The 22,906-nt window shown below is 33.7% G+C and overlaps 1 long non-coding RNA gene across 1 annotated transcript; it reads right to left on the bottom strand.

Annotated features, from left to right (window-relative positions):
* Nucleotides 1-2,362: 2,362 nt before the first annotated feature.
* Nucleotides 2,363-21,054, bottom strand: LOC141420675 (uncharacterized). The gene is made up of 3 exons (XR_012445199.1): nucleotides 21,012-21,054; nucleotides 19,518-19,703; nucleotides 2,363-2,587 (listed from the first exon to the last, which is right to left on the bottom strand). It is a non-coding gene; the product is annotated as an uncharacterized lncRNA (long non-coding RNA).
* Nucleotides 21,055-22,906: the final 1,852 nt, after the last annotated feature.

The raw sequence follows: 22,906 nt of genomic DNA on the forward strand, positions 1-22,906 counted from the left end.
CAGATGAGTCCTAATTTCCAACATCTAGTCTTTCTAGATGTTAAAGAGGTTGCCAGTGTACGACAAAGAAGGGTTAATAAACTAACACATTGAGTTCACATCAAATAGTATTAATAACAATACCATTATTATCTTCAATACTCATATATACAACCTATTTCTGTCTTCAAATCCCAGAATTAACTAACTGAAAATCTTGTTAGTTTCTTCCATCTTTAAAAAAATTTTCTCTTAGTTTATACTTTCATAATTTGTCATTGCATATTCAAGAGTGAATTCTTCTGCCCTTTTCTCTTCCATTTTAAGATGAACTCCATCCTGTCATCACAGGTTCCTCTCAAAAATATGCAATTGATCATTGTATTTCTCAAATCAAAATATGAAGACAAGCTACAATCACCCTGCTCACCATTTCCATTTTAAATCCTGAATTGTCTTTGTCTCATACACTTTTATACCAAACCACAGTGACTGTACCTCTCACTGGTATCCTTGACCATATTCTTCACTGGACAATTTTCTAGTTGTCCTTCAACACTGAATTCTCTTGTCAACCATTTGCTGAGCATCTTTATTGACTCATCTAGGAAAGTCAAATCCATTTATATCTCAAATTGCTTTGGTTATCCTATTATTGTATTTTTTCCCACCATTCATCAAGAGTAATTAAGTTGTTGAACAGTGTGAATGGGACATGGCTATAAACACAAAACACTTTTTCTCTATTGGCTTTCAATTGTTCCATGTCACATCTTACTTTACCTGTCTCTTCATAAGATTTCAGATGCATTAAATTCTTCATGTCATATGTGATTTTTGCAGCCATCTGCACCCCTATGTCCAGTGCTAACCAGACTTTGGCCAAGGGAACTGGAACAAATACAGAGCATTCTTTGTTCTTTCTACCTTGTCCTTTCCTTCCATGGGTTCTAGCTCTTTCATGCTTTAGAACTTGTCAGAGGGATAAGAGGAAAAGGCCACACTTCTATTTATTTGACAAAGGAAGGCAACTGCAGCATTTGTTGGCTCTTCCTGCTTCTCAGCTATAATAACTTTATCCTACTTTAGCAGACTTGACAGATGACATTCTCCCTTCTGACTCAATTTTGCATGTTTTTGCCTCTGAACCTATATTGAGTGGGGACATAGACAGCCTAGAGAAAGACTTTCTGTATGGAAATATGTCACATGATGGAGTGAAAGTGGAGACAGCTTTCTGTTTCTCTTCGAACCTGCCGCTCTTTCCTTCTCTCCAGTTTTCCTCCAGTTCTTTAAAAGGCTGTCGAGAATTAGAGAATTTTCATTCAGTCTGCTGAATGTCACATAGGGCCTAAAGCCCCAATGTGCATCTTTACAAATCACTCTCCTGCGTATTCATTATTGGTTTTTGCACAAAAGGCTAGAATCTCTCTTCAAAGTATTATTAACCCTGACTCCAGTTCAACAACTCAGGATTCTGATGCTGTCTTTTGGTCTTTATTCTCCTTAGTTTTCTAGGACAGGGAAGATCAAAGAGTAAGGGCGGGGGAAATAATGATTTAAAGATCAGATTAATTTTTTGGATAACGCCTTCTTGCTATGGAGAGTACTCTTTGCCTTTTGCTTCTACAAATTTAAGTATTATTTTCCATTTCTGGGGAAAAAAGAAATTTTCCACTCAAAAGCCTCATTGTAGCTAATAAATATTTGTCCTATGCATCAGTGAATGAATGATCAATCACCCTTCTGAGTTTCCATCCTTAGAATTTACGTTAGCAGGATGGACTGTATTATAGAGAATTAGATAACTCACTGAATTACTGGAATGACCAGGGAGATGGATTTGGAGGCTACATATCAGGAAAAAACAGCCATTAAATAAATACAACTTTCCTGGAATTGTTCTGATAGAAAACCCACTGTCAATCTGTAGTATTGACCACAGAACAAATCTCTGGTTACTCATTTCTCAAGCATACCCAACTTCCCATATTCAAAAGCAAAATAACAACTCTAAAAATACCATATTATCTTGTCTAATAAACTAACTTTCAACATATAAATGAAATACATTCACTTCTCAAAACAGATCTATATTTTCACCAGATACCACAAACATATCCAGGAGGTATATTTTTCTACTGTCCACAGTTCAGTCACAAACTTGGCTTGATAGCCTCTAAACTATGTATGAAATTATATTTAACCATTATCCACATGATTGGCATTAAATACCAAGAAAATTGGTTGAAAAATGCATACACTTAAATGCACACATCACTAAGGAAATAATGAAGAAATTATGGGTAGCTGTTATAGATTTCATGACTATAGTTGCTCACAAGGCTATGGTTTGTATTTTTACCTTCTGTCTTTTATGATTAAATCCATTCCACATTCCATTTGCTCCTTAGCAGCATCATAACTGGATGTAGATCTTTCATTGCTGAGAAAATGAAAAACTTCCAATTTAGGTATCCATTCAGTCCTGTCTTACCATTGACAGTGTTACAAGCATGCTTCTTCCTATCCTCATTGTTCAGCAGACATGCATATTACTTGATAACTAAGTCAAGATTCTCTCTCTGCCTGTTGGTCTCATCCAGTGCTGGAAAAGAAAAGAAAAAGCTCCTTCACTGTCTCAAATTCCTATCCAATGGCAATAATAAATTCATTGTTGGAAATATTGATTAGTTATCTTCTACAATTTCCAAACAGCATTGTGTAAAGTCACATGAATAGCAGACAAAATAAAGTGACATTTTCTCTTCCATCCCCTAGTTCCAAGGCCCATGCATGGGTTCTGGCTCTGGGGAAAACATCACTGAAGATTGTGTAATGGTTAAGAACCTATTCAAACTCTGTAGGAAAAGGCCATAACTCTTTGTCGAAAATTCCATCTGACCTTTTACTTAGATAAGCATTTTATTTTCTATGGACAAGTGGATACTTGGTGAGAGAATATATTTTTTGTAAGTTTATAAAATGAACTTAATGGTTTCTAAAATAATTTATTGGTCAGAAGCCATGTTTTGTTTTCATTGTTTTGATTTTGGTGACATATAATAAGAAAATCTTTATTTATAAATAATGTTCTTGGCAGAAATAAAGGAAAAGTCCATGTATGGAATTAGAATCAATTCCAATGAGGATAAATCATTGTCCTTTTGAAATGGAATGATCCAAAGTAACTGGCTTTTTCCCAAGTTCCTGGTTTTCCTCTCCAAAATGTATCAGGAGTTCTGTGTATTTGATTGCATTTGACAGGTGGGGTATTCAAGAATAGTATAGCATATCAAGAATACCCTTGAGGACTGAGCATGATGGTGCATACTATAATCGCAGCTACTTGAAGGATGATATAGAAGGACTGCAATCCGAGGCTGGTCCAGCAAAAGCACCAAACTCTCTCACAAAAACAAACTAAAAAAGGTCATGGAGAGAGGACTGGGTAGAGCACTTGCCCAGCCAATGATAGGACTTGAATTCAAACAATACCACCAAAAAGCAAACAAAACCACCAAAAAGCAAACAAAAGAAGAATACACTTGAGGAATGGAATTCTAAGTTAACAATCCTGTCTTATACTCTCCCCTGATCATCATGAGACTTTGTTCACCATCACATAAAACAAAAGCTGTAATGAGTTCGGAAAGGTATTGCCTGACACAAAAGGGGACTCTTTCAAGTAATTATTGAGCAATTCCACTCCAGACAGAACCATCACTGATCATTCACCTGGGACACAGATATTTCAAATGTGAGACACATTTACATAATTTTCCCTCAAATCTTGTCATTAATCTTCTAAACTTAACCTTCCAAATGCCTGATCGTCTGGTCCAAAACTAGCTATGGCTCATAAATTTAAATGAAGCCACACCCTTTCCTCCAGTCCTTCTAATCAAAGTGAAAAACTCACTTATACTTCTCAAAATCCTGCCTACTGGCAAGATTTCTTTATTGAGCTGTCATTCAGGACCAGCTGAATTGTATTCTTGGAGTTTTCTATTCCTGATTTGTGACAAATTCTTATACAGAGTTGTCCACAGCTTTGTTTGAAATTTATTATTCTTGGTCATCACACACAAGAAGTTCTGAAGCTGTAAGCATAAGATGAGGAACAGGTGGCAAAGTACAAGAGTTAAAAAGTAGACAAAGTTATCACTTCCTCATTTACCTTTGTCATTCCTTCATTGTCATACTGAGTTTATTCTCATTTGTGCCACTTCCATATTAGCCACAAATAAGAGAGAGGGAAAAGGAGAAAGCGAGGGAGGGGAGTGAGGGTGAGGGAAAGGGAAAAGGAGAAGAGAGGAGAGGAAGGGAGGGGAGGGGAAGGGAGGAAAGGGAAGAGGAAGGGAGGGGAGGAGAGTCTAACTGACAGACCATAACGGAAAGTTCAGTCTACACGATTACTTGGTATCCATGAATGGCCTTAGAGCATCTAACAGGTAAGAACTGTTTTTTCCAAAATAATATAGTATTTAGCAAGGGAAATGGTAGATTTCCAAACCTGTGGGTTGGTACTATGATTCTCTTATTGCATCTTGTTGTGGGTTCCATCCCACATCAAGTTAACTATCAACAAACCAGCCTAATCATTACCCATTCCCTGAATCTGCTAGTCCATAAGGATTAAGCACTGAACCTGCTTACTCTCCAGCCTGAATACACTAGAGGGTGAGGGCCTTCTTTTGTTTGGAGGCCTAATTAAAATCTGGTAACTTAATTATCCAATAAATACACTAGAATTGTATAAACACAAGCTTTCATATATGTTGCCTTCAAAATTCAAATTATTTATCCATTACTAGGAAAAGCTTAATATATAATGCTTTTACTTTGAAAACAACATTCCAATATGATCCAGACTATTGCATTCTAGAAAAATTTGCTATCCTTTTGGGACTCTCAATTGCCATAGAGTTTATCTCCTACCCTCTAGCATGTGTGTGTCTTATCAAAGAATCTAAGTAGCTGCTATTTCTTGTTCCCTAGATCCTATTCTCACATGTCATCATGATAAGGACTGTTGTGATATTCTGGGAGATATTCTCTGCAGACGAAATTATGGCCCAGAGATAGAGAAATGACTATATATCTAAATTTAGGCACTGAAAGTATAGTATTTTCCCAGCTAAGTGAAATAAATTCCATCTAGTGTTCTCAACTTACTGAAATAGAAAGTTGTCTAAATCAATAACTGTATATCAAATGCCATAGTATTATGGTGGTGCCTATTTGTTTCACTAAGAGAGTCATATAACCATAAGATATTAAATGCATTAGTTCTACAATACTCTACCATCATTTTCTAAGACAAGTATGCATTCTATATAGGCAAGTAGATAAATTAGGAGGGATAGATCGAAATTCCTGTATCTTTCAAGCCTCTCCTCCACTTTACTGCCTGATACTAACTAGCTTTCCTTGACTAAGGGAAAAATAATTTTTACAGTACCATATAATTAAAAATGACCCAGTGCTCATTGCCCAATAATCCAAAGTCAATGTGATTATATACTATTTCCACTGCACAATTACTTTGGTAATGGTCACAGGATTTTTTGAGCAAGGTAAGGAAGAAATTTTATTCTATATACTTGTGATGTTTCAAATATCTTCTTCCAATAGTCTTGGCTTTGAATCTTTTAAATAATGCTGAGTCTCTAAACTTATTCCAGTCTGGCAATTAAGGAGGTAATAAAATCAGTCATTTTTGGTTCAGTTTAAATCTTCCATTTTCTAGACTTAAAATTCATTCTTGTTTTCCTTTCCTTTACTTTTTTGTTCTTTCTTTTTTATTTTCTTATATTGAAATGAGAGTGGTACTCATAGAAATCAGGAAGAACCTTAGCTTTACCATTTATTTTGGTAACAAATACCCAATGATAATTTTGAGATCAGCAAAGATCTAGGTGAAGTGAAATATTTTGATTATTTTTTTCTCTTCTTTCCATCATTATAACCATTCATATGTGGTATTAAAATACTCAAATTTAACTTCTTCAACTATGAAGCAAAAAGCTGATAGCAACATATCTTACCTTCATTCCATGCTACACAGAACAACTATCATTCTACCCTTCAAAGTAGTGTCCCTGGGAATCTTCAAGGACTGTATTAAAGAGTTGTAATAAATTCTGTACAATATTCCTACCTTTCTAAGTCATCACATTCCTTCCTCTGCATTCTTCCATGAGAAGATTTTGTTATCTAATATCATTTAAGACAAGTCTCTTCTGAGAGATATCAATTACATAATAAAGCAAGCAGAACCATTCTCTACTATTTTTTCTTAACACTGGATCCAGACTTTTTGGTAGTTTCCCTACATAAATAAAATTCAACAATAATTATGTTTCCACTGACAGTAGAAATGCTTATCATAAAAAGCTGTAAAAAAACTGATCCCCCAGGTGTAATGGGAAGCCTATATGTCAATTTGGCTGGACTCTAACATCCAGTTGCTTGATCAAGCAATAATCTAGATGTTTCTGTTGAGGTATATTTTTGAATGTACAGTCATAATCAGCTAACTTTGAGAAAAGTGGATTACCCCCTATGATGTAGGTAAATCTTGTCCTAAGGCTAATGACTAAGGTTTCCCAAAGAAGGAAAAAGTCAGCTGCAACTCTGCAATATAGAAATTATATATGAATTTCCAGCTTATTGACTCAAACTTCAACTCTTACCTAAATTTCCAACCTGTTAGCACATTTGTTGGGTTTCACACTTACCTGCCCCATAATTTTGTAAACCAATTGCTCAATAGTATCACATATGTGTAGATATCTATACACATAATGTGCAAGCTGTAGCTGCCATCTCACACTGCTCACCTCTTGCTTCTAAGTCTCTTGTGCATCTGCCTACTGAAAACATCCTAGATTACATGTGCAAATTTAGCTGCAAGGGAATCTAGAAAATGTACTATCCTCTGTAGAAGAAATGATGCAGAATGGGATTAAAAATAGTATGTAGTAGGTCAATATGTATAATCTGAAATGGAGCTATAAATTTATTTCCAAATTAGCCTTCCATGATAATCAGTTAACACCTTCCAGCCACCAAATCTGACCATACATGTTTTGTTGTCATTGATTTGTTTTGGGGGGTTTTTTGCAGTAGTAGAAATTAAACACAGTACTTCACATGGTAGGCAGTGCTTCAACTGCTAGACAGGAGCTCTCCCCCTTGAGCTACATAATCCCCCATCCCATTTTGGTTGTTTTTGAGATAGGGTCTCACATTTTGCCCAAACCAACCAGGACCCAGACCCTCCTATTTCTGTTTCCAGCATGCACCACCATGTTCAGCTATTTGTTGAGATGGATTTTAGCAAGCTTTTTTTCAGTTCTTCTTTTTATAGTTCTTTTTTATTGTTATACTGGGTAGGGGCACATTGAAGCATTTACAAAGGTTCTTACAATGTATATCAAACACATCATACTTAAATTCACTCTCTCCATCGCTCTCCCCCATACCCTCTCCCCTGATGCCTGGAACAGTTTCAACAGGGATCATTTTTGCATTTACATACATGTGTATACATTATTTGCACCATATTCATCCTCCTACCCCTTTCCCCACCACCTCCTTCCGCCTCCTACCAGTGCCAATCTCCACCCCTGGGCAGAAACTGTTCCACCCTACTGTTCTCCAACTTTGTAGAAGAAAAAAATATAAAAAATAAAAAGAGAAACAGGACATTTTTGTCTAGCAAGCTTTTTAATGACTGGACTGGGGTTAAACCATGATCTTCCCCATCTCAGCCTCCCAAGTAGCTAGGATTATAGGTGTGATCCTGGCCAGGTCACACACTTTTTAGTATATAAATGATGCACAATATTTGCCCTCTTGATTTATCATTTACAAAGAACTTAAAGTATATATTTTTTATTTTTGTTTATATGCTTGATTTATTAAATATATTTGTATGGAAAAGGAAATAAGCATAAGAAATAGAATCTACAATTTGAAGCCACTGAGGCCCTGAAGATGAATGATATATTCTAAATCAATGTAATCTAAGGAAGTAACACAGCCTGGTATAGAATGCAAGTCTCGAGGTGTTCTTCATTAGTGTATTTTGCACTCCGCCATGCAGAAGTAAACACTATAATCCATGAGGACCTATTCACTTAACTACAGTCTGACTTGTTCATGTGTAAACAAACCAAAGCAAGAGGAAGAAATGTCCGGTGGAAACAGGAGATTGCAAATAGACAAAATGTCAAGCTTCATTGTTTTATAAAGGAATGAAATACATACAGCATATTCTTTTCTTTGAATGTTTAATTTGTTATTCATTTGCATAAAGAAATTAGAAAACATTCCAAAATCCTAGCAGCAGTCTGTGCTCTTTCACTGAATTGAAATAGCCCACTTTCATTGAACATTTTACTAAGCTTAGATAAATCAGTGAGATTATCCCAAAGCATTTGGCTCATTGTAAAAAACACCAGAGAGACCTTTAAAAGGATTGTAAAGACTCTCAATCAAACCAGTTCTCACAGACAATGTGTAAAAGGACATAGGACACAGTTAAGAAGCTGAAAGCTGGATCCATTTCTCCAGCTCCCATTAAAGCCAGGCCTTTGTCACTTTCATCTAGAATTCTTTAACAGCCCTCTAAATTGTCTCTGTTTTCTTGTTGTTCCTTTTCAATACTACCTGGAAACAGTGTTTCCAGATTTTCCTCCAGAAATTATCATGTCATCTTATTCTTTAGGCAAACCAAAAAACTAAAATCCAGTAATACTTGGCCTAAGTTCAGGTCCTACCACTTAAACTCCAATCTTGGGCAAAATACATTATAACTTTTCTTCTCTCTCTCTCTCTCTCTCTCTCTCTGTCTCTCTCTCTCTCTCTCTGTCTCTCTCTGCTTCTCTCTTCCCCCTCTTTCTTATCATCTCTCATCAATAAAACTATTGAATAATTGCTTCTATTGAGCATGGTTCTTATAACAATCATGATAAAATTAATTTAAAAATACTGAACAATTATAATTACAAAATAGAAAAGAGCAAAATAATTTGAATCTATTACCCTAACAATGCAAGTTTGTCAATGTACAAAATTAATTTACTAACTTTTAAGTAACACATAATTTATTAATTCAAAATCAAATTCCTTAGATTTTTAATCTATTAGCCCCACTATGCTAAAAATCTCTACCTGTAGGATAGCTCAGATATAATTTAGCACTCCTATTTTTGCTTTTATTTTATCCTCCCAAATAAATATAGGTATATATGTGTACACATATGTGCTCTCTCTCTCCCCCTCTTTCACACACATACACACACACAAACACACACACTCATACACTCAGTTTGCTAGTCATGGAATATTTTATTGAATATACAATAAAACTATCTAATTATTTTAAATAAATAGAGCTATTTTCAAAGGTCATGTTTAAAAGAGAACTATTAGATAGCATAATATTTAAACAGTCCCAAAAATTTCAAAGGCTGTAAATGATGATATTGTCCTAGAATACCATGAATCAGAGTAGCATTCTCCAATGAAATAAGGTTATTTTTAATGCCATTTTACTTACAGTTTTCCTATCTTGTTACTGTTATTTGAGGAATGTAAGCCACATCAACATATTCCATAATTAGGAATGCCACTTTAGGCACTGAGTGAACTGGTTATCTATTGTTACATAAATCAGAGACAGAAGTATAATTACTTAAATTCTATCCAACCCCACATAGTACAAGTACAGGTTGAGGAAAATATGGAGCTAAGATTAGCATTCTTAGACTCTTATATCAAATGGCTTTAAAATAATAATAGCTCAAGTTACTGACAGAAATAATGTGCCCTTTTGTAATACACTATTTCTAGCTTTTCAACCTTTTCTTTAAATAAGATTGTATTTAAAATACAAAATAATTTTGATATGAAATATGAAATGCATAAAATGCTGAATAAGTATCTGTGTGAATACATATATGCAGTTATACCTTATTATGATGTCAATGCAATATACACTTACCCTATCAAAACACAGTCTCAGACACTGAATTTTATATTTCCTGAGAATTTCATTAACAGCATTGCCGTTCTCCTCAGATATAATCACGACTCAAAATTTTATATTAAACATATCTTTGCTTGGACTTATAATTTTATAACTTATGGAATTCTTAAAAAGAATCTGCTGTGCTAACATATTTTAAAATATGTCTATGTAGATTTATTCTGTATTAGACTCATGCTGTTATTCTGCTGCTGACCCTTTTCAGTCAGTTAAATGTATAAATAAATCTGTTTATCAGTTGAATTAATAGAGCAGAATATAGCATTGCTGTATAATACTTTCCTCCTGTGAATATACTGCAATAGCCTAGTGATCTATTGATTGACAATTGAAACATTTTAAGTTGACCTTTGTGAATTTGCTACTATGAATATTTTGGTAGGAATTTTATGGTACAAATATAGAAATGTTAGGGTAAACATCCAGGTATAGAATTGCTGGGTCAACTGCATAGATATGCCATCATATTTTATTCTTAAAATTTTCCATGTTCATCTCAGTTCAAGTTATATGGGCTATGGCAGAATCTTTTGGGGTATAAAATCTTTTGATATGTGCTAACCCTGTACTTACAAGACTTTTTTTATTTGATACTGCTGATTTTGGGAATCCATTTTTTTTTTAAGATATTTATTTGGCCAGTATGTTACATGCTTCACTTGAAGTTTTTCTCACTTATGTATTTAGTTTATCTTTTCTTGTTAAAAATTAAGCTGTAGTTATAGTCTAGACATGGTCCTTTGATTTAACTATCTTCTATCATTGTTTGAATTTTATTTTCTACTCTTATTTTTATTATTTAAAAAAATCACCCATTTTCTATAAGCTTCCATAAAACTCGTTATTACCTTTTTATTGTTTCATGGCTTACATTAATGTATTTTAGGCAAAGTGCACTTTTCCTATTCATCTTTCTTCATTCTAAAGAACAACTATCATAGATTTTGTCCTAATAATTGGCAGAAGAGCAGTCATTTAGAACAATTCAGTATGGTATCAGTCAGTGTCCAAACAGGAGATAGAAATCACACAATGATTTAATGGGGAGAGTTAAATATGGAGAATTAACTATTACACAGCTCTAGCACAATGTGGTGCTGCAATACAGCTCCCAAGGAAGAGTTCCCTCACTTGTAACTGAGCTCCAGAACCTGTTGAAAAGGACATCGCTGTGCTACCTGAATAGCACAGAAAAATCTAACACTGGAGAGAACTCCTATAAACCGTGATCTGGACATTCCTACTTCTATAGAGTCAGGAAAAGCTGTTTTCAGGGACATGTCTTGCTGGTAACATTCAGTACTATATCCTTCTGTGCACTGAGTTCCAACAACAACCACCTGAGTTTGCAAGAGGACTCTTAATTCAAGAAGGAAATGTAAGCTAGCCAACAGAAAGACTACAGCCTCATGGCACGTTGGGCAGCTGGCCAAGTTAAGCTGGACTCAAACTCCTGAATCAAACCTTAAGATAATGTGCGTGTGTGTGTGTGTGTGTGTGTGTGTGTGTGTGTGTGTGTGTGTGCATATATATAATTGATTTATTATACATTATTTATACAAATATATATATTTTTATATAATTTGCTATATTTTATATAAAGTTTAAGCTGCTAAATTTATATGCAGCAATAATTGTTATGAGAAGCATTTTGATCATGTATACTGACATTATCCCTAAGGCCTTTGCTAATTTTGAATGTAGCTAGTGAACAAGAATCCAGGTTTTGCCAAAGTGAAGATGCTACTACAGCAAAAAAAGTTGAAGATATGAGGGCTTCAAACACATGGCCACTTTTCGCCACAAAGCATTTGCTTAATAATGAAGTTAGATAAACAGAAGCCACTACCTTCTAAAATACTGAGTTTAAGTGACAGTGATCTTTTGGTATTAAGAAACAAAATATCACTGAGGGTGTGGCTCCAGTGATAGAGTCCTTACCTAGCAAGGACGAGGCCCTAAATTCAAACCCTAGCACTGAAAAACAGAAGAAAAGAAAGAAAGAAAAAAAGAAAAAGAAAACAAAAGAAAAGGTGATGTGAGGAGAAGGGAGGAGAGGGGAGGGATGGAAGGGAAGAAAAAAAGAGAGGAGAGGAGAGGTGAGGAGAGGAGAAGAGAGGAGAGGAGAGGAAAGCAGGGGCCTAGTATTCACAATGTTCTTTAACTTAAAAGCCCAAACCAAGAGTTATAACCTAGAAATTGAGACAAAAAAAGTAGGTTAACCAATACCAAAAATGGTGACCTAGCCATAGCTCAGTCTAATAACTGATTAGGTTGAGATGGGCAGTCTGCCACTCTTTCAAACAACAACAAAAAAACCATATGATCTTCCTGTTGTGGTATCACATGAAGATCATAACATCTGTATGTTTTTATATGCACTATCTCGAATCTCATTTAGAAAATTTCTGTCAAAAATAAGTATAGCGTTACAAAAAAATGTACAGGTAGTCAACATTTGGAAGGCAAAAATATAACACTGATTATTATGTTCAAAATAATACAAGAAAATGGATTAAACAGAGCAAAATATCATGATTTCATGTGAAAATTAAAACCTATAAAATAAAAATTAATAGTATAAATATATGAGATTAAAATTGAATGGATACTTTTTAAAACATAATTAAATATAAGAGAAAAGGTTAGTAAACTGGGAGACAGGCCAAAAGAAAATACAAATTGATACACACAAGAGAGGAAAATTCAAAGGAAACATGGAAAACACTAGTAGAATATAAAGAAGCAAAACTTCTTGTAGGAGAAGAGACAAATAATTGGGCAGAAGAAGCAAATTTTAAAAATACTAACACAGGTAGATATCAAATCACAATAATCTCTGTAAATACCAAGTAGACTATACATCAATGAAATTGTACCAAATAATACACTTCATCACATCTTGTTCAACACTCTGGAAACTAAAGAAAGAAAGAGAGCATTTTAAAAGTATCCAGAAGAAAAATATACTTAACTTTCAAAAGGGTTACAATGTGAATAAGAGCTGAACTCTTTTAAAAACTAAGGAGTCATAAGAAAATGAAAGAAGCTACAACTGTAACTGTGAAACACAAAGACAAATTAAAGATATTTTCCAGCAAATTAAAATGAGAGAAAATTTTACTTGCAAATCTAAATTTCAAAAATGCTAAAGGAATAGCTTAGAGTGAAAATGTTACCTGAAGAAAAAAAATGTATAAGAAATAAAATTAGGATTATATAAAACAAGTCTATGTCTAACTATATCCATGGAAATAACAACATAATCATGATGATGAAGATAAATGGAATTGGTAAAACCAATCATTTGTAGTAGATTATAATAACTGAAGTCTACATAATATTTAGAGTTAAAAATATTTACTGTAACTTAAATCAGCAGATTGAAATAATAGTATGGATTTTCTATTAATAATTTAAGAGAGAAACCTAAATTGATATTAGTAATACTTGATGAGTCCAAACAAAGTCAAAAAACAAAGAATAAAGGAATATAATATGATTAACGCACTTTGCATACATTTATGAAATAGACCAATGAAATATTTTGCAAGGGAGGATAGAAAGGGGGAAATGGTGGGGACAAATCTAACTGCTCTACAGTGTAAGCATATCCATCAATGCCACAGTGAATCTCCCTGTACAACTAATGAATGCTAAAACGAACAAAACTCAGGATCAATAAGTTAAATACAAGTGATAAAATGTATATCCACTTTGGACTTACATTGATACAAAGGAATCAACCACTCACTTTTGCAACCATGTTGAAAACCTGTTTGACAGCATTTATTAATGCTAAATATAACACCTTTTGACCTAGTGATTCTAGAATTAATAAACATGCAACAGAAATCATTGCTTATATTCACGAAGACCTATGTGCAAAATGGTCATATGAGTAAGACTGTCTGTGTTAGATGACCTGTGTTGAGTTTGCTAATGAATATCTGAAAGATGTTTAGAAAGAAGGTCATCAAAATCTTAAAATCACATACAAGTGATTTTTAATGTACTAACATAGTCTTCGCTATGTTATTTAAATATCTGCAATGAATAAACTTTAATAATTCAAACAGAAAATATTTTCATATACATTGACCCTCTAGACCATACCTTCACCTCTGGCATTAAATTAATGCCATGACCACTTAGAAAAATTACACCAGTCTCGTTTTCTCTCATAACACATTTAAATTCCTAAAAAATCAATCATTTCCCCCAAGGAATCAAGTAAAATTAAATAAAACTGATTGACACATAAACAAGTATATTATATTTTCATTTTTAAAGATGCAAAATTATCTCAGGCTCAGAAAGCTTTAATTGCAGCTAAGTTAGTGACAGAATTTGGTTAAAAATTACATATATTTCTCTTTCTTAGTGTAAACTTAAGTACTGCATAACATGATAAAAAATAGCTTTCTTATAAATGAGAATGAGGTAATGCACAATGAAACCTATAGTCTAAAGCTTGCAAGTATTTCAAACTGAAGTAGGACTTCCTCTCTATAATCCTTTAGTGATAGGTTTATATAGAAGTTTATTAGATTTATCAATCTTCTTTAACACACTTACATGCTATAAAACATCTGGTAAGGAAAACAGAACACTCTTTGGCTTAATGCTAGTGTAGTCAGGATATTTCTTATTATATTAGTAACAGGCACAATTCTGCAATACAATAAGTAAAAGTGTTTTCTCTTAAAGGCAAAGTACTCCCTTCTTGGAAATAAATTATCCTTGGTAGGGCCATCATGGAGCTCCTGAGAATAGGTAATTCACTTCAAAGGAATGGACTTTCCCTGAAAGGGAAAGTGCTACAATGAGTGAATTGTAAATTGCCATGAGTTTCTGCCTCACTTTCCTTATTTAAAGAGTGGGATAATACAAAATTCCTTATTTTAAAAAAATGAGTTAAATATAAGTATATTTGCTGGAAGACTATGAATATATTGCAAAAGATATAAATTTCTTTAAAGGGTAAATCTGATACAAGTGCAAAATATTGAATGTTCCAGGATTAAATTTATCCCTCATCTGTTTGTATTTAATCTGACTTCTCAACTTCATCTGAAATGTTGCTACACACTGAGTTAAAAGGCTCCCATTTTCACCACTGGAGCAACATCATAAGATGAGTCTTCTAGGTGAATATGAAATATTCCTGGATGATGGGGGTCTCCCCTACTACAAAAAGACTGTCATTGTTGAGGCCTCTGGATTAAAATGAGCAATATTAATGTCTTTTTAATTTTGAAGTACTTATAAAATGTTCCATTTTATATTCATCTGAATTCTTTGTTTATTCACTTTTGAGTGAACTGTTGTGCACTAGAGTTTTATCATTTACTTGGTTTTCTCACTCTAGTAAAAAAGATTTGTATGAACACCTCCTACACAGTATTTGAAAAATATACACTTTATTGACCTACTATTGGGTGTTTTTATGATTCCTTTGACACTATTTTATGTTATTTGATCTTGAATTCTGGCTTGAATTCAGAGAAAGGGAAATGCTGATGGCTGGTGAGTATGCACAGTGAGTAAGCAGGGAAAATGAGCACTTCTCCCCAGCCCCATCCAGCCACTCAGCTCTAACCTAACAGCTCTCTTTTCCTCAGATTCCTTTGCAAAGAAAGGCAGTTTTTTTTTATATATCAGATTTGAATATGTGGAGGTTCCTGATGCATTCCATTTATTTCTCTTCTCACTTAGCTCCATTTCTTGAATCTAAACAGGCTTTCTTTCCTACCCAACCCATTATCAACAAAACAGGGGACCTCATTTGCTTTAGAGATTTTTCATGGGTCCATTACTGTTCTAGACAAATTTCTTTAGCAGAAAAGCCTATCTATAAATTTTCTCTTAGCTATATTCTTCCTTCCTTCTCTATCCCCTCTTTAATGTGAGCATTCTCTCTCCTTTCTTCTTTCTTCTCCCCATCCTCTTCCTTCCCTTCCTCCTTCTCCTCCTCTTCTTCAATCCTACCTTTTCTTCCTCCCTCACTTATGTTGCATAATAAATAATACAGTTGTATATTGATGGCACTCTCTGTGCAAAAAGGAAGTGGAGGGAGAAACTACCAGTGATTAAGTTATTAATATATGACATTTTATCAAAAGGCTAAAGTTGCTAGGAAGAGATTCAGTAATGTGTGGCATTACTGAGTAGGATGAAACTGAGTTGAATCCTGTCTATCCTACTTATTCATTGTATGACCTCACAAATTTATATAAAATCCACATGACAGCCTCAGTTTCTTATTAGTGAAATGGAGATAGTACACTATGCATTGAATAACTGCTTTCTCTGAAATACCTTCCTTTACACAACTTTTTGACTTTGATATTCCTCAGACAAGACCTCTTATCTTTCTGACATATATTCCTTCATACTGCAGGATATTATCCACATGTGGCTTCAACTCCATTTCTATGCTATTGGTCTCATAATTCCCCAACCACTCCTCACCCTACTTCATATATCGTGAAATTACCTTACTTGTGTATCACACTTAGAATTCTAAAACCAAATTACTGATCTCCCACATGGCTTGAAAGTAATGTTCTTCCGCTGCTCTGTCAGCAAAGAAGAAATATATGAAATTGCTTTATCCAAAAGCACTGGAGTTATTTTTGACATCACCAATGTTCTTTCTTTTAAATGCTTCTCAAAATCTGACCAGGTGTGGATTCTTTTTCCTAGTCTCATGATTGGAATCCAAAATTGTCATTCTGTGACTCCCTAGGATAACAATAGATGTTTAACTGCCTTTTTAAACCAAAGTTAAGTACTGGATTCAGTAGGTAAAAACCTTTTAAATTGTAAATCTGATTACATTAAATATGATGTAAATCTTGTAGGTCTTACTGTAAGGATTATATAGATATCATCTCATTATATACATATTAGCATTATTACTACTATTATTAATTTAGTTTCTCAGAATACTATAAAAAAGAGGCTAAGAACATCTAAATCCAGAGTTCCATATTCCTAGCAGGATTTTGTACTGCTTTCCAATAGCTTTTGTTCACTCTTTGAGAAAAGACAAAAACATTTTGAAGACCATCTATACATCTACAATGTTCCTGTTATGCTTCATGTGGTATTATATTCAGTGGTATGTGTGAGCTGGTTTGTACCAGATTGTACAACCAATGTTTAAATTTTTAGGAATATTGCAAATGTATTGTTTAAAAACACTCATTATTGAAAATTACTAATTATAAACTTACAATTCAGTTTAAAACCAAGGTAATGATTACTCAAAGCTTAATACTCTTAATGTTACGTTCTTGAGTTATTTACATTTATTGTATCACCATGATGAAAACAACGGTGACCTTCCACACATCTTTTTCCAATCTTGTGTTCAGTAATGCCAAATTGGTAACATGAAATCGCTCATAGCAGTAGGATAAATCTCAAAATTCTACAAATCGGCTCAATTTCTCATTTTTACACACTAGACTTAAGAAAGTGATGGTGAAAAATGGTTAAAAGAGAATAAACTTAGTGGTGATTATTGGCATTATATTGTAACTACCACAACAAATTTAATGAAATATACTTTTCAGTATTTAAAATTTATAATCTACTCCAATAAACTGTCTCTCAAACCAGTGCTGAGTGAGCAAAGAAATGAAATTTGTTTGTTTCACTTTCACACTACTATTTGATGTAAATTAGAAACTAACATTTCTAACATTCCTGTTGGAATCATATCTTTTCCTGAGTTGCTACCATAGATTGCCTACAGATATAATAGACTGATAAAAATCAACAAAAATCTTCTGGGAGAATCAATTAAATGGATTTAAATTAATATTGTATTTAATTGTGTGCTATAATATATATGAGTTGATAATTTTATTTCATTCTTAAAAATTCTAAAATATTATCCTAAATAATTTAGTAAGGAAATAATCTCCTTTTTAACAAGTTTGGTCAAATTGGTAAAATTTTCATAAACTCCAGAAATCATGCATGTCTTAAATCATGGTAAATCTTCTTTTTCTTTTTTTCTTTTTCCACAAGTTTTTATGGAATTTTTGGACTTGCTAACTATTTTATATGTTCCAAGTTTCTCTGTAATCCTTATAAAGTATATACTTGTCTGACATATATCCCAGGCAGAAAACTGGGAAGACAAAGAGAGTAGAAAAAAATGATGAAAATCACCACAAGACAAGATTCACTCAATTCAAGTAATGGTAGACAAACTATATTCACTTTCTGAAAAAGTGACTAACTGGATTGTTAAATTGTCAAAATTCAAAAGACACACAATAAAATCTTTTTAATAAATCATTTGACAGATTTAAGATAGAAACAAAGTGTTGAAATATGGATCAAATGGTATACCAATGAGTATAAGTATGTGAGAAAGATACGAGCTAAATAGTGAGAGCATTCATTTAATTAGACTTGTACAAGAAATAGAAGTGTAAGGAGTTATCTATCTCTGAGATCTGTATTCAATGTGGAGGGGGTTATCTACTCCCAGCTGTGCAGTTAACAAACCAACTAATGTATAATTGAATGGTCCAGAAGATCCAATGAGGTTTCCCTACAATTCTTTTCTGCAGGCTTCTAATAATCTTGAATTGGCTTCAAATGTCTGCATAAATTTTGAGATAATCATCTCTACAGGAGAGTATTTTAAAATGTCCTGTGAAAACATGATGATAGCTAAAGATACATAAGCCAGTTGTAGCATTTTGACAATGTTAATCGGTCATTATTTTTTAAATGCTATGCAATGTACTTAGAATCTCAAAAATATCCCAAATGACCTAGTATAGTATTCTCAAAAGTTAAGTGGGAATTAGATCAAATATTACTGTCTTCATATAAAAATAGACTTATTTTATCCTCAAAGAAGGGCCTTTGACTTTTTTTTTAAACTATGCTTCTGTTTTGTTTGAAGTACTTTCAAAACTTTGATTTGATAATCCAGGAGTATGGCATTTCTAAAATATTTTGCTCTTGGAAATGCTCATATCAAGTCAATAACTTGGGATTGCTAGCCATTTGTCATAAACTGCACACAGTAAGAGAAGTAAATGTGGAAGAAATTGAAAATAAATAACAAATGGTATTGAACAAAGCTTGTCAATAGAGAAAGTACTTGTATTAAATTGTAAATGCAGAAAATTATCCATTATAATGGATAATAATGGAATAATATAATGGAAAGTTTCACAAACTTTCATTAAGTGAAAAAGAAAAGTAATAAAAATAAATGCATGACACTGAGGCATGAATGAGGCACAAACATCACATCCATCACATGCACACTAAAATATTTAAAGGCTAAAATAAAACCAAGGCTTAGTGTCAATTAGGAAAAACATTTCATAGCTCTTATACTTCATCTGATCCAAAAGCATGGATGATTCTAAACTTTGATTAGCTGGAGCGAATTTAGCTTCAAGCAATAGGAAACTGTAGCAACCATGCTTACACTTACAGAGATAGAGTTTTCCCATAACAGGATGTCCACAGGAAAGCATTTGTTTGTCTTGCTTCCTTCCACTACTCAGTATTGCCCCCGGAAGCTTATCCTCTCCTCTGCATCCTCACTGTGTTGATTTCTCATTCTCATGGATGTTTTAATCACAACCGCAGCACCCACAAACCTCTGTCCTCTGGCTGTCTGTTAAAAAAAAAAAATGACAGAGTATCTAATAATTCCAGAGCAAGCAGGAATTTAGAATTTCCTTTTAGTAGTGATAGTAATAATATCTCTAGTATCTGTGAAAGTACGATTTATAGAAAATGGAAGAATAAATGAGTATTTTCAAGTTGATTGCAGTTGGTTTAAACTGCACAGTAGTTCTAGTAAATCACCATTCTCAGCTATGGAATCAATATGTTTTAGCTCAGGCATGGATCTTTTGGGTCATGACCCAGCCCTCTTACTTTACAAATAAAAAAACTGGGATCCAGAGACCTTAAATTATTTTCTCAAGATCATGTGTACAAGAAAGTCGTGGGTTAACAGCAGATGCAGATTCCTAGCAAGAACATATTTTTTAGGTCCCCATAGAGATCTGTACACAGACACATAAAAAAACTCACAGTCTAATGACTGGATTGGAAAAAATCCAACTTATTGTAATGGTGCTGAGATCTGTGTGGGAAACATATTCAGAATTTCTTTTCATCCTCTTCTAATATTAGATTTAAATGTTCTATATTAAATAATTGATTTCCAGTCTCAGCAGGTGGAATTAAATACAGCAACACAAAATAATCGGGAAATATTAGCATTTAATAGCATCACCATTATTTGCCTTTCAAATATTTTTCATTTGGGCTGATCAGGGCTTTTAAATTTTGTGTGGAAAGGCTGTCTGCAAAGAACCAGAAAAACAGGCAGCTATATTTAAGTGATGTATTTTTCCAGGAATTTATGTGTAATTGTGCCACCCCAGCAGGGGATATTTAGAGTAACATCAACAGATGATATTTAAAAATAGACATCGGATCCATAATAAATGTAAAAGTATGTAGACTTGTTGGCAACAAATTGCCTTAGGTTGTAGTGAATGTTTGGTACAGATCAAAGGGATCAATTCTGCTTAGAAAATACAATCACCCTATAAGCAACCCCAAAGAAAAGCAACATAACAGATATATATATGTGTGAACCTTGAAATACTAAGCAGTATTTTCAAACAAATTAAGTGATCATTATATATAGATTTTAGCACTCTCACTATATTACAATTGACAGCTATAAAATAAGGGAGGCAAGTCCTAAAACCAGAATGACCTAAGAACACATTGACAGCCTTGGTTACCTTCCATATAAAATGGGAACAATGAAATTATTTACCACATTGTGTTGTTGTGGGAACTAAATGAGACAAGGCAAAGCAAAAGCACCTGACCAGTGCTGGCAGATTGTAAACACTCAGTAACTGTTAAAGATCACTATTGTTAACAAGTCACATCCTACCTTTTCCAGTAAATCAACCACAGATCCTGGTGGCCAGCTGCTGTTGACTCACAGAAAGAGAAGAGACATACATTGAATCTCAGCACCTTTGGCTTACATAAAGATTTGTCATATATCTTTAACAACACTGCTTTGTTTCCAAAGCAGTTTTAGGGGCAGTTACATTTAAATAACATCAACAAAATCATATTCCTGTTGTTTTATTAGCTGTCTTCAGATCAAACAAATTAATGAATGATAGAGAAGATTATTACCTTATTAACACATAAGTCACATTTACAGTTTGAACATTGCTGACTGTTCTTTATTCTCATTTCATTCCATTGCAGAGGTTTCCCCATTACTCCAGATACATTAAGTATTGGTAAGAATAGCATTCAATTTAATTTAACCATCATTGCCATTAGAAATAGTCATTCTCCAAATATAGCTCTGCTTTGATTTTTGGCATCACAATTAGTAAACAAGGATCTGTGCTACTTAGGGTGAGTTGTGGGGAGAGAGGAGAAAGATTTGAAAGGAGAATCCATATATTCTCTTCTTATCCTAAGATGATTGGTGATATGAAATATGTAAATGCCAAATATGTAAAATGTGAAATATGTAAAATGTGAAATAAAATGTTCAACTTTGTCACATAGAACAAACTGTTAGATAAGCAATACAGTTTCTTTTGCCTGGTGATACTAATATTAGTATATTATTACATATGTCTCCTTCCCTCCATCACTCAGATTTTAGCATTCTTGCTCAAATATAACACTCTTGGTTTGATCTATGTGTGTGCTAAGAAATAGCAAGTTGCCCAACTGCGCATTAGTAGTCCTGAGCTAAACTTCATCTCTTCCAATAAATCACTCTTTCTTGATGGGACCTTATCTTACTCATCTTTGCATCTGAAGACTTTGATGTAGTGTTGCTGGTTCATAGTAGACACTAAACGGGTCATCATTATATTGAATTGAATCATACCACTTAATATTGTCATTAGGCAACTTTGCTATAACTACCCCTTCTGTTTTTCTAATTGAACTCAGATAATGTGCAGTGAAATTTCAGCTATTGGAGATGGTGTCATTTTTTATTTTTAGTTACCAGTGACCTATTCTTCTCTATCCATGTTAACTATGAACTCTTAATGTCAAGCATATCATTGATCTAGAAGCCAAATGCAATCTCTTCCATTTGGGTAAAAGACTGTTCCTATATCATTTTGGATGACATTATCACATAGGAGCCTTCAACACAGTCCTCATGATGACAAAACTTCATGGTCTGGCAATTCTAGCATCACTTCTATCATAGAGGAAGGAGAGAAATGTCATCCTAAGTGTTAATATTTCCATCTTGTCAACATTGAATTCAGGCATGACTTCAGGAACAGGACTTTGGGAAAGTTTGATTAGTTTTCAAACATTAATTTTCTAGTGAAATTTATAAAAATTCAACTAATTCTAATATTCATCATCATTGTAGTAATCTCTTAAGAATAAATAGGAGCAAGTGCAAAATCTGGGGACTACTTATCTCATTTGTTAAACTATTAGCAAGTAATGTTCTATTTGACTGTTTTTTCTTTTTGTTAAAGATTCATCCCTAGATGATCCAAGATGGTGGTTAGGGTAGGGAATCAGAAACCCTCAGCTCCGTGACTCAAGAAACCAACTTGAGATGTCAGAGCTACACTTGGGTAATTCTGATTGCTTCTAGACAATATAATAACCTGCCAACACATTAGGTGCACATAAAATTCAAGAACTGACCTTTAAATCAGCTTTTAATTGCACCTAACGGCTGCAAAAATCCCTCACAGTATGGCCAGCAAGACATGTCCCACCCTGGGAAAAAGGCCACCTGTTTCTCCATTTTCTTTTTCTTTATCTACTATCAATAAG

The sequence above is a fragment of the Castor canadensis genome, chromosome 1 (genome assembly GCF_047511655.1).
Source record: "Castor canadensis chromosome 1, mCasCan1.hap1v2, whole genome shotgun sequence".
NCBI lineage: Eukaryota > Metazoa > Chordata > Mammalia > Rodentia > Castoridae > Castor > Castor canadensis.